This window comes from Callithrix jacchus, chromosome 16 (assembly GCF_049354715.1).
Source record: "Callithrix jacchus isolate 240 chromosome 16, calJac240_pri, whole genome shotgun sequence".
NCBI classification, from domain to species: Eukaryota; Metazoa; Chordata; class Mammalia; order Primates; family Cebidae; genus Callithrix; species Callithrix jacchus.
Window position 1 is genome coordinate 51,176,209 of NC_133517.1, and position 11,602 is coordinate 51,187,810.

Consider the following 11,602-nt stretch of genomic DNA (forward strand, 5'->3'; position numbering starts at 1 on the left):
CAGTTCTACTAGGCAGTACTCTAGTGGGGACTTGGGGGTGCTCCAACCCCACATTTCCCCTCTACATTGCCTAGTAGAGGAATGGAGCCCTCTCAATGAGGGCTCTATTCCTGCAGTAGACTTCTGCCTGGAGATCCAGGCATTTCCATACATCCTATGAAATCTAGGCAGAGGTTCCAAAAGCTCAGTTCTTGTCTTCTGAGCACCCACAGTCCCAACACCATGTAAAAGCCAAGGCTTGGGGCTTGGGACTTGCAATCTCTGAAGCCAAGCCTCAAGCTATACCTTGGCCCCTTTCAGCCACGGCTAGAGCTGGAGGATCTCAGACACAGGGCGTCAAGTCCTGAGGCTGCACAGAGCAGCAAGACCCTGGGACTGGCTCATGAAACCATTTTTCCCTACTAGGCCTCCAGACCTGAGATGGAAGGGGCTGCAGTGAAGATGTCCAACATGCTGTATTAGTCCTTTTTCATGCTGCTGATAAAGACATACACAAGACTTGGGAATTTACAGAAGAAATAGTTTTTTTGTTTTTGTTTTTGTTTTTGTTTTTTGGCAGTCCATAAAATATAAACATTTATTTTGGGTTAATATATAAAATGCAATGAAATTCAAATGACATGAAAATACAGAAAACGAAATTTAGCACTGTGAGAATGAAGAATTACTTCTGATAGTTAAATGGTATGTTCCCACAGTTTAGAAAAATGAGGGCACTAACAGCACATTTTGATCCCAAGCCATAAATGTCCCAACAGGACAAATGCCCTCTATACACTCAGACTGAGCCAAAGATTTTACAAGGGTATGCTCAGAAAGACCAAAGAAAACTTGATGTTATCTTTAACAAATAATGCAACATTTTCAAAAAGGTCATTTTTTATAACACTTTTCAAAGCATAATTAAAAGGCATGGCCCTCATGATTGTCCCAAGAATTATTTCCAGTAAAAAGCAGTTCATGTTAATAATAATCTGATGTCAGGCTGCTAACTGATCAGGTTTATTCAGTAAGTCATTTCCCCCTAATATCTAGAATTTCTTTTTTCACAGAATGGTAAAAATGTTAACACACGTCTGCTGTGCCCATTCAGCAAAGTAGCATGAAGTGACTTGACTTATCCTTTCACTTGTGCAACAAAGCTTTCTTCAGAAACTAAATGGGCTACTAGGATTTAAAAGCATCCCACCATCAAATTCTAAATATGAATTTAGAATCAAAATTATATATATGAAAGATGAAGTAAGCAGCCACCACATACAGCAATTCTGGCACTAGGTGAGTAGCTGGGGTCCTTCAGACTCACTACTTCCGTCCTCCATTGCCACGTAGACACAAACACAGAACGTTTGGCACTTCAAATATGAAGCATTTCAAGGTATCACTTCAGGGTAGGAGGTGATATGGGGTATCAGTATTTCTTTATAGGGAAGGGATGCTGTTGACATTTTTGGCAACACAAGTTTAGTGTTTGGACCTGTGTTCCTCTCACAACTCAATGTTTCACATTCCATCATCCCTCCTCCAACCCTCAATCTGAAGAGTACCTCCACTATCTAGAGGCACAAAATATAAAACAGTGTGTGTCCCACCAATTATCACACATGCTACTTTCATTTCTAGAACGGTAGAAATGAACCAAAGACTAGTTATCTACTCATAAGCATAGAAAGTTTGACATTTTCTTTTTTCTGTCGGCATTTCTGTCAACACCTGTTAACATCAAAGGCTGGATGGTTGGTTCCCTTTGGGTAGACCTAACTAATCTGAGCACTTTTGCCCTTTTAAAAAAGTGTGCATGAGATCATCAGGTGGACTCAGTAAAGCACGTGACTGGCCCATCTCCAAAAGGCAAAGACAGACACATCAAAAAGTGTCTGTGATTCTCAAAAGGCAAAGCCTACTCTCAGCTCCCTGGGGAAAATGGACCCTAGTCTTGTTTCACCTACATAATTGGAGGCAGAAAATAGGATGTGAATTCCTACATGCTCTGCGTCTGATTCCACACCATTTGACAGTGAAAAGTGACTGCAAACCCAACAGGAAGAAACATTCAAAATGTCATCACTACAGGAACAAAAACAGCAGGACCATTTCTGCACACAGGCAGTACTAGGTCTCACTTGATCCCTTTCTCCCTCTTGATAGAGTGGCTGCAGGAGCTTTGAGGACATGGAGGATCCACACGCAAAACGAAGGAAATGGCAGAGCACTCTCATTTTGGAAAGCTTCTCTCAGATAATGTGCTCCCACTGCCTATGAAGACTAAAGAATTTTAAGTACTAATTTATAGTCTTAAGGGAATCATACAATTTATTGGCCTGTCACTAAAGGAGAAAAACCAGACCAGACCTGAAGATAAACCCTCAGAGCTACAAACGCTTCATTCAGGACTCTTTCCCACAGATTAGAGTAACATTATGATACAGCTTACACAGTAGTAGTGGTGGGGGGCAGGGGTGGAACACATAGCCAGGACTCTTACCAAGTCCAGTGAATAAGGAATACCTAGATACTATTGTTTCTGCCAATGACATAGACCCCTCCCAGGACTAGGAGATGACCCATTAATTTTACTTCATCCCAACAATGAGCTTTGTAGAATGTGTGTCCCTGATGCAATGCAGGAAACAAATATTTGGGCAAGAAAATAAAGTCAGTTATAGATTTCACAAGTATCTTGTGCACCAGTCTGTAATTTTTAGAATTAGCTAAAAGACATTGTACCTTTCAAGTGTATGACTAAGCATAACAATGCTTAACAGTGGCTAATAGTGACTGCTTAAAACTATTCGACATTAAATTCAATTTGCTTCATATTGTTTGCAAATACATCATCAATTCTTACATATTTCAAATCAACTTCAAGTGCAAAAGGCTTGCTCTCAAATAAGTCTTCTGAAGTGACATAAAGACTGAAAGAAGTCTATGACTTGAGTCCAAGTCTCTAGCCAACAATGACCATATCGTCACTGGTGAACTCATAGGTAGGGACTTCTAGGTTGAGAGGTGCAGGCCCCTTCCTGATCCTGCCAGACGCATCATAGTGTGACCCATGGCAAGGGCAGTAATAACCACCAAAATCTCCTGAATTTGCAATGGGTACACAACCAAGATGCATGCAAACACCAATGAGGATCATCCATTCGGGTTTCTTTACTCGATCTAGAACATGCTGTGGGTCCCTCAACTGGGACAATTCTAATGCAGCTTCCTGCTCAGTTTCCTTCTGGGTTCTATGACACACAAACAGGGGTTTCCCCCTCCATTTGAAAGCCATGTTCTTGCCTTCTTGAATATCAGACAACTTGATTTTGATTTTTGACATGGCCAACACATCAGCAGAAGCACTCATGGAGGAAACGAACTAGGTGACTATACTCTTGGCAGCATACGTGACACCCACAGCAGTTGCTGCCATTACCAAATAGGAGAAACCTTTCTAGCATCGCTGCTTTCTCTTGAAGACTTTATTTTATCTAAAACTTCAGAGTGGCGGTAGTCAGAGAAGTCAGGCACCTTGATGTCTGTATGGGAATAATGAACAGAAGCAGGGACATTGAGGCTCACGGAGACGACCAAAGGCTGGCGCGCGGCCTGGCCGCTCAGCCACTCCTGGTTCAAGATGGGCCACTTTGGGTCCAGCACAGGTGGCGCCGGGGTGGCGGGCACCTCGGCCTGCACCAGGGGCCTCAGTGCACCCGCCACCCCGCGGGACATGGCCGACAGGACGGGCGCAAACCAAGAAAGAGGTTTAATAGACTTACAGTTCCACATGGCGGGTCTTTCCACATGGGGAAAGACCTTTCCCCATGATTCAATTACCTCCCACTGGGTCCCTCCCACATGGAAACTCAAGATGAAATTTGGGTGGGGACACAGCCTAACCATATCAAATGTCCTGGAGACGCTTTTCCCTTTACCTTGGCTATTAATATTTGACTCCTCATTACTTATGCAAATTTCTGCAGCAGGTTTGAATTTCTCCCAGAAAATGGGTTTTTCTTTTCTACCACAGAATCTGGCTACAAGTTTTCCAAACTTTTATGCTCTGTTTCCCTTTTGAAAATAAGTTCCAATTTCAAATCATCATCTCTTTCTGAATGCATATAACTGTACATTTTCAGGAAAAGCCAGGTCACCTCTTGGATGCTTTGCTGCTTAGAAATTTCTTCTTTCAGATGCCCTAAATAATCTCTCTCAGTTTCAAAGCTCCACATATCTCTATTATCTCTATGGCAGGGACACAATGCTGCCAGTCTCTTTTCTAAAGCATAGTAAGAGTGACCTTTGCTCCATTTCCCAAGAAGTTCCTGATCTCCATCTGAAACTACTTCAGCCTGAATTTCGTTGTCCATGTCCCTATCAGCAATTTGGTCAAAACCATTTATCAAGTCTTTAGGAAGTTCCAACTTTCCCACAACTTTCTATCTTCTTCTGAGCCTTCCAACCTGTTCCAACCTCTGCCTGTTATCCAATTCCAAAGTTGCTGTCACATTTTGAGGTATCTTTACAGTAGTGCCCTACTCTCTACAATACCAATTTTCTGTATAGCAGTCCATTTTCACACTGCTATAAAGACACCACCTGAGACTGGTAGTATCTTTAAAGACAAGTCTAATTGACTCAAAGTTCTGTATGACTGAGGAGGCCTCAAGAAACTTACAATCATGGCAGAAGGTGAAGCAAGACATGTCTTACGTGGTGGCAGAAAAGACAGCGTGCCCATAGGGAAAACTGCCACTTTTGAAGCCATCAGATCTCATGAGAACTCCCTCACTGTCACTAGAAAACTATGGGGAAACTGCCCCCATGATTCAATCACCTTCCACCAGATTCCTCCCTTGACATGTGGGGATTCCAATTCAAAATGAGATTTGGGTGGGGACACAAAGCCTAACCATATAAGAAAGATATGGACCAAAGAGATTATATCTCTCTCAGATACAAAAGTTTCTCTGTCTCTGTCTCTCTCCTCTCTCACACACATATATACACAAACATAATGTCAGAATGTACACAAACATAATGTCAGATAGTACATGGTAGGAAGAGAAAATAATTTTTTTCTAAGAATAGAAATGAAAGCTGTTAGGGAGAAAGACAGTGAAAATATAGATATAAATCTTAACATGTGTAAAATGTTCCAAATCTTAGAGCCATGGCTCATTGGGACATTGAGCCTGCATAGTGTCTCCTAAGTTGTGTGCCTTCTCATAGGAAGTTCTCAGTGAATTGAATTGTAGCTGCAGCACAGCATAGACATATCACACCCCCATGCCACACCTTAGACAAGGTACTTACCATCCATCAGCATCATTTCACTCACCTGAAAATTGAGAACAATAAAGAGAATAAAACCTACTTTATCACAGGAAGAAAAGCATATGCTTTTAAGAATCTTACTCTTCTAATTCTGCCTTCTACCAGAATGGCATGCTATATTTGTCCCAGAGAGTATGGAGAAGGCAACCATTTCTAAGAACTGAATTATTTTTAAGGAAAGGTTTTTTAATTGTAATACCTCTGGGAATAGTTTATGCTGAAATAATGTGGAGAAACAAAGGATACTCTGTTTTGGAAAACCCCTAAAAGAGTTTTCAGATGTACAAAAACGAGTATATTTTCTAAATGTTTTGAAAACTTGAAATACTTTGGAGTAGAAAAAAAATCTTAAAATGCTTTAATACCAGCTAGTTCAGACCTTTGCATTCCAATATAAGAACAAAGACTAACTGATTTAAAAGTAACTCTATAAAGAAGAATTTGTTCCAAAACTAAGACCACTAGCTATTCCAGCAAATCTCTTAGTTTACAAGATCTTTCTTCTCTCCCTAACTTTTGCCTGATGCCACCCGATGACTAAAACCCCAACCCTCAAAGCCCTATAAAAACCGTTCCCTAATTCTCTTTTTAGATATTTCTCCAGACTGATACTCTGTCTTCAGTGAATTTCATACCCAACTGCTTTCTCTGGAGGCTTGTAGAGCTTCAACAAATTTTAGATGAGAAACAAACAATTTTTTAATGGACAGTGGGAGAGTAGGCAAAAGGAGGAAATTTAGGGAGAGACACTGGGTTCATTAACATGAAGTGTGGAAGCAGAGACCCATAAGAAATTCCCAAGGCTGGAAACAAGCAAATATATTTCAAATCAGCAAGCTAATATTAAATATTTACTGTATCACTGGCTTGTAAAATTAACCCACTCTGTTTATTCCAACTTTGGGAGAAAGTTCTGCTATGTACAGTAACTCATTTTATTACAAATTTACTTTATGCATAAACTAAATTGGTAGTGAGTGGGAATAAATAGAGGTCTATGCCCCACACTTAGTTTGACATGGTGCAGAGAGAAAAGAACTATAGCCACAGAAAGTGAAATTTTAGAGAAAATTGATAATTTACCAAAAAATGGGAATTTAAATCAAAGGTAATAAATAAATAAAATTCCTCTATAATTCACAAGAGTATTAAAGAGAATGTTTTATTTCCCAAATTACCAAGATTGTATTCTCTAGGCAGTTTATTTTAAATATTAAAAGAAAAGATAATTCCAGAAGGTCTGAGACTCTATGGGCACCCAGGCTTCTGGCATCTATGCCACTGCCACATAGAGATTAACGATTAAATTTGCTATTACAAATATCTCAACACCAAGATATTTGAGTAGATTAGTAAGGAGGAGCATGGTAAATGAGGAAAAAGGAAAGAAAGGAGATGTATTAGTTTTTCTTTTCTGCTGTAACAAATTACCAAAAACTTAGTGGCTTATTACAGTTCTGGAGGTCCAAAGTCTGAAATCCATTTTATTGGGCTGAAATTCAGTGTTGGGAGGGCTGTGTTCTTTCTGGAAACTCTAGGAAAGAATATTCTTCTTTGCCTTTTATCAGCTTCTAGAGGACGCCTGCATTCCTTGGTTCATGGTCCCATCAATCCAACCTCCATTTCTGTTGTCATCTCGCCTCTCTGGACTGACACTCCTGACTCCCTCTTGTGAAGACACTTGGGATTATATTAGGTCCCTCTGAATAATCCAGGATAAAACTCCAATCTCAAAATCCTTAATTATACCATTAAGTCCTTTTTGCCATGTAAAGTAACAGGGATTAAGATGTAGATAACTTGAGGTTCTATTATTCGGCCTACTGTAAAAGGTATATAAACAAGTGCATGAAAAGAACAGGAATGAAAGTATGAAGGCCCAGAAAAGCAGTGGTAGGTGGTGATGTATGCATGGGTACATCTCTGCGCACACTTCGGAACATTAGAACAATGGAATGTTTCTACATGTTGGTCTTTTTGTTCAGGAGACAGAGCGTATTAGAAAGAGCTTGGAGTTGGAAGAATTGCTTTGAGTCTAAATCCTACCTCATTCTGGCTTTATGGTATTGAGCACACCATTAACCCTTGCTGAACAATCAGGATAAACTTTTCTTGACTGCATACTATGTGCAGCCACAGTACAGATAAATCCTTCACCTGTACCATTTCATTTACTCGTCTTCGCTCCTGTAAGGACGGCTTCATTGTAAAATTCAGAAGCAAATACTATGTTAGCATCAGTGTCCAAAATCATCAACAATGAACCTTGTTAATAAATTGAATCAGTTTCTTCTTCACTAAAATAATATGAATACTGCCTCCCACAAAAACATTATTGTTGTGAGAAATAATATGTTTCAGCAGCACTTTGTTAACTGTTATAAAATTACATAGTGATGTAAAGTTGTAGTATTTAACTTCTTTGAGGGTGAAATGAAGAAACACGTGTAAGGTATCCTTGTTAACAATAACTTATTGTATATTTCAAATAGCTAGAAGAGAAGCATATTAATGTTCCCAACACAACGGAAAGAGAAATGTTTAGGGTGGTGGACATAGCAATTACCCCAATTTGATTATTACATTTTTCATGCATGTATTAAATTGTCACATGTACTCCAAAAACATATACAGCTATAATACATCAATTTTTAAAATCTAAATACATAAGGCAAACAGTTTATGAAAAGGATTGTGTCATTTTATATTGTCACCAGGTATGAAAGTTCTGGTTTCTCTACATTTTTGCCGACGTTTGCTGTCAAAGTTTTTAATCTCAATCATTCTAGTAGGTATGTAGTACTATTTCTTGGTAGTCTTATTTGCATTCCCTTGATGATGAATGATATTGAGGTCATTATGTGTGTTTATCGGCCATGCATGTTAACTTATTGAGTAAAGTGTCCACTCACACATTACACCTATATTTTAATGGTTTGTTATTAAGCTATTCTTTATAGATTCTCTATATTCTAAATACAAGTTCTTCATCCAATATACACTTTGCAAATATGAAAAAAACATATGCTAGTTGATGCCTAATACAAACAAGTACTTTAAAAATGTTTTCTCTGCTTTTAACACTTTTCTCTCCCTTTAACACTTCATATATTCTTAGATAAAGAAAAATATTTGTACAGTGACAGAACTATTGGACATTCAAGCTTCATAAACCAATTTACATCTCTTTGCCCAAATCTGAACAACACATGCAAGTGAACTGCCAAGCTGGGCCAACTTCCCTTCTTTTATTGCAGTTGTTTTATTTCCAGTAAATCTTCCCTGTCAGCCCTAAGACATTTGGCAAGTGTGAATGGAAGAGGCAGGACAAGGGAATGTTGATAAAGAATGACCTGAAGGAATGAGATGGCAGGCAGCAATAGAATATTTACTTCACACATGAAATTCTTTCCACTGCTCTTCCCCCCTGCTTTTCTGGCATTTGTGCTCTCATGAAAACTTGCAAATTATGGAGACATCTATTTTCACTTGAATGTAAAAAGATTTTCAGATCAAAAGTTTATTTTCAAAAATAAACAGAGTTCACCAACATTATATGCATCGTGAGTTACCAATGTACATTATCTTAGAAAAAGGACCAGTTCTAAGTATTTCATTTTTTTGAATATTTCATTTAAAAACCTCAGAAGAACTCTATGAGGTATCACTATCACCTACATTCAAGTCTAACATCTGAGCCAGAGAATGAACACGATTTATTCCTTAACATTTCCCTAGTGAGTTGAACACTGCTAAGGAAGACCGGGCATAACCATTTTAAGTAACGTGATGTCAGCCCTAGAAATCATTAGTCTGCAATTTACTTGTGCTGTTTTTTTCTCATCTGGGCATATGCAACAGCATGGCTAATTGACATTAAATGTTTATTTTGTTTCAAGTCTTTTAATTGGAGAGAATAATGTAGTTTTCCTTAAGGGGGTTGGGGGCAGAAGGCATTCCTAGAAAGGATTTCAAGATCAGTTCTTTTTGTTGCTGTTTTCTGGGGGTGTGAAAGTAATTGTGATTTGAAGTTTCTGTTTGAAAAAGAAAAGCATCCAGGGAGAGATGCTAGGAGAAAGGCAGGGAAATAAGTGATAAATCTTGCAGTTTAGAAATGTGGGTGCCATCCCTGAGAATGTTGTCAGAAGTGACACCCTGGTTTCAAAAGCTCTGGATCCAGGAACCAGAAGAACCATGAAGCTGAGGAACATGAGAGTGTTGAAGGGAATTGGCTCTAACTCTATGGTCTAGAAAATAACTAATTGGGACATCTTGCCCACTGAGCAGGAATAAATACTGTCTTATATAAGATTATAACCCAGGTGAGAAATGACCCTGAAATCTTGGCATAGAAACAGCATCCTACCAGTTCTTTGTGTCCCTGTCTTCTTAATTACATGGCTATTCTATGGGAATCATTTCTTTTTGAGTCACTGAAGACACTTGGGTCCAAAGGACACAGCTGCACATCAGTCATGGTAAGGAGGAGAGCAATTTTCTTCCTGTCCACTGGGGCTGTACTGAGATTTACTAAGATATCCTGAGTAGATATGGGAGGGGAGCGGACATGGATATTCGCCATCATGTAGAATATATTCATTGTTTTGCTCTGAGCCTCTGTAACCCATGCTTTGCTGGCAGTAGGCTGAGTTTTCTTTGGGGTATTACTCACTCCCTGACCAACTCTCAGACTGGAGAAGGTGGCAAGAGCCAGAAGTACCCACAATGACATTTTTTAAGTCTCTAATAATGTACACTCTTTCTATAACTAAGTCTTAATCCTGAGTTTTCAGTTACTTAAGCCAATAATTTCATTTTTAAAGACAATTTGAGTTTAGCTATTTGCTTGCTATTTGCTTCTTAAAGAGATTCTGAACTGATAAGTATAATATTTATTTTTGATTATTAAGTGTCACTCTTTTGAACACTCTGTAATCTGAGGAACTTTTAGAACCTGAAATTCAAATAGGTCTACCCATTGAACACTGGAATCCCTCTAAATAGAATGCCACAGGAAACACATAAAATATAGGCAAAGGCAAGAATTTCGATCCATATATTGCCCATTCTATTCACCACATTTTCACTCTCTTTATCTATTGCTTTGGGTTTTTTTTGTTTTGTTTTGTTTTGTTTTTGCCCCTGAGCTCCTTATACCTTTGCTTTCTGTATTCACTTTTGGTCTCTGTTTTGAAAACATGCTACCTTTTCCTCTGTGGCCCCTGTGGCCTTAGCTCAACTGTCCTCTGTATTCATAGAGTGTCTAAGATGTAAACTCCATCTGCTGGTTTGGGTATAGCAAATCCCCAGTCTCTTCACGGCATACCCCCACCCTCAACAAGAAATACCTTTACCTAGATCAGAGGATTTCTGCATTGAGTTTTAGAGATATGTCACTAATCTACGGAAAGACTTAATGATTAACTTAGAAACAGGCAACTGTATAAAGCTAAGCACATCTTAGAGATTATTGTATACATTTCTTACTTTAGTGGAGAGAAATCTAAGGCTTAGAGCAATTGTATGGATTGTTGAGATCACAAAATTACTTGTAGCTATTACAAACTATTACTGAAGGTGATTTTATTGCATTTAAAATGCAATTTATGTACTTTCATAATAATATAAAAGGCACCAAAGCACTAACAGGGGGCTTCCCTGTTTTGTGTGTACCTGGGAGTGAATAATTAAGTACTGAGTGAAATTGGAAGCTCTTTTTATCTGGTAATACTTTCTAACACTATCTATATTTAGAGAGAGAAAGTATAGTGATGTTCAGGCTACTTTATTTACTTTTTTAATATATATATTCTACTGCATTTTAGGTTCTGGGGTACATGTAAAGAACATGCACGATTGTTGCATAGGTACATACATGGCAATGTGGTTTGCTGCCTCCATCCCCATCACCTATACCTGGCATTTCTTCCCATGTTATCCCTCCCCAACTCCCTACCCCCCACTCCTTTGTGGGTAATCTTATGAAGATCTTCTGACTTATCTCCCATTTCCTGCTGCTTATGTTATTTTTTGCTTAAAATAAGCACTTTAAAGCTAAAACTGACTTGGAGCTGTTTCTCAAGAAATTATCACCTCCTTCAATTCTGACCTTAATATCTAGTTTCTATTCAAGCAGAACTATTAACTTGCCAAAAACACAATTTTCTCCATATATATTCATACTGAATTTACTTTTTGGTCCATTTAAAAGAGTCCCTTGGGAAATAACAGGTAACTAGATCAGGCAAAAAAAAAAAAAAAAAAAAAAGAAGAACAA

The 11,602-nt window shown here is 38.6% G+C and overlaps 1 pseudogene; it reads right to left on the bottom strand.

Annotated features, from left to right (window-relative positions):
• Positions 1-2,947: 2,947 nt before the first annotated feature.
• Positions 2,948-3,777, bottom strand: LOC100388514 (cytochrome b-c1 complex subunit Rieske, mitochondrial pseudogene; annotated as a pseudogene).
• Between the last annotated feature and the right edge of the window lie 7,825 nt (positions 3,778-11,602).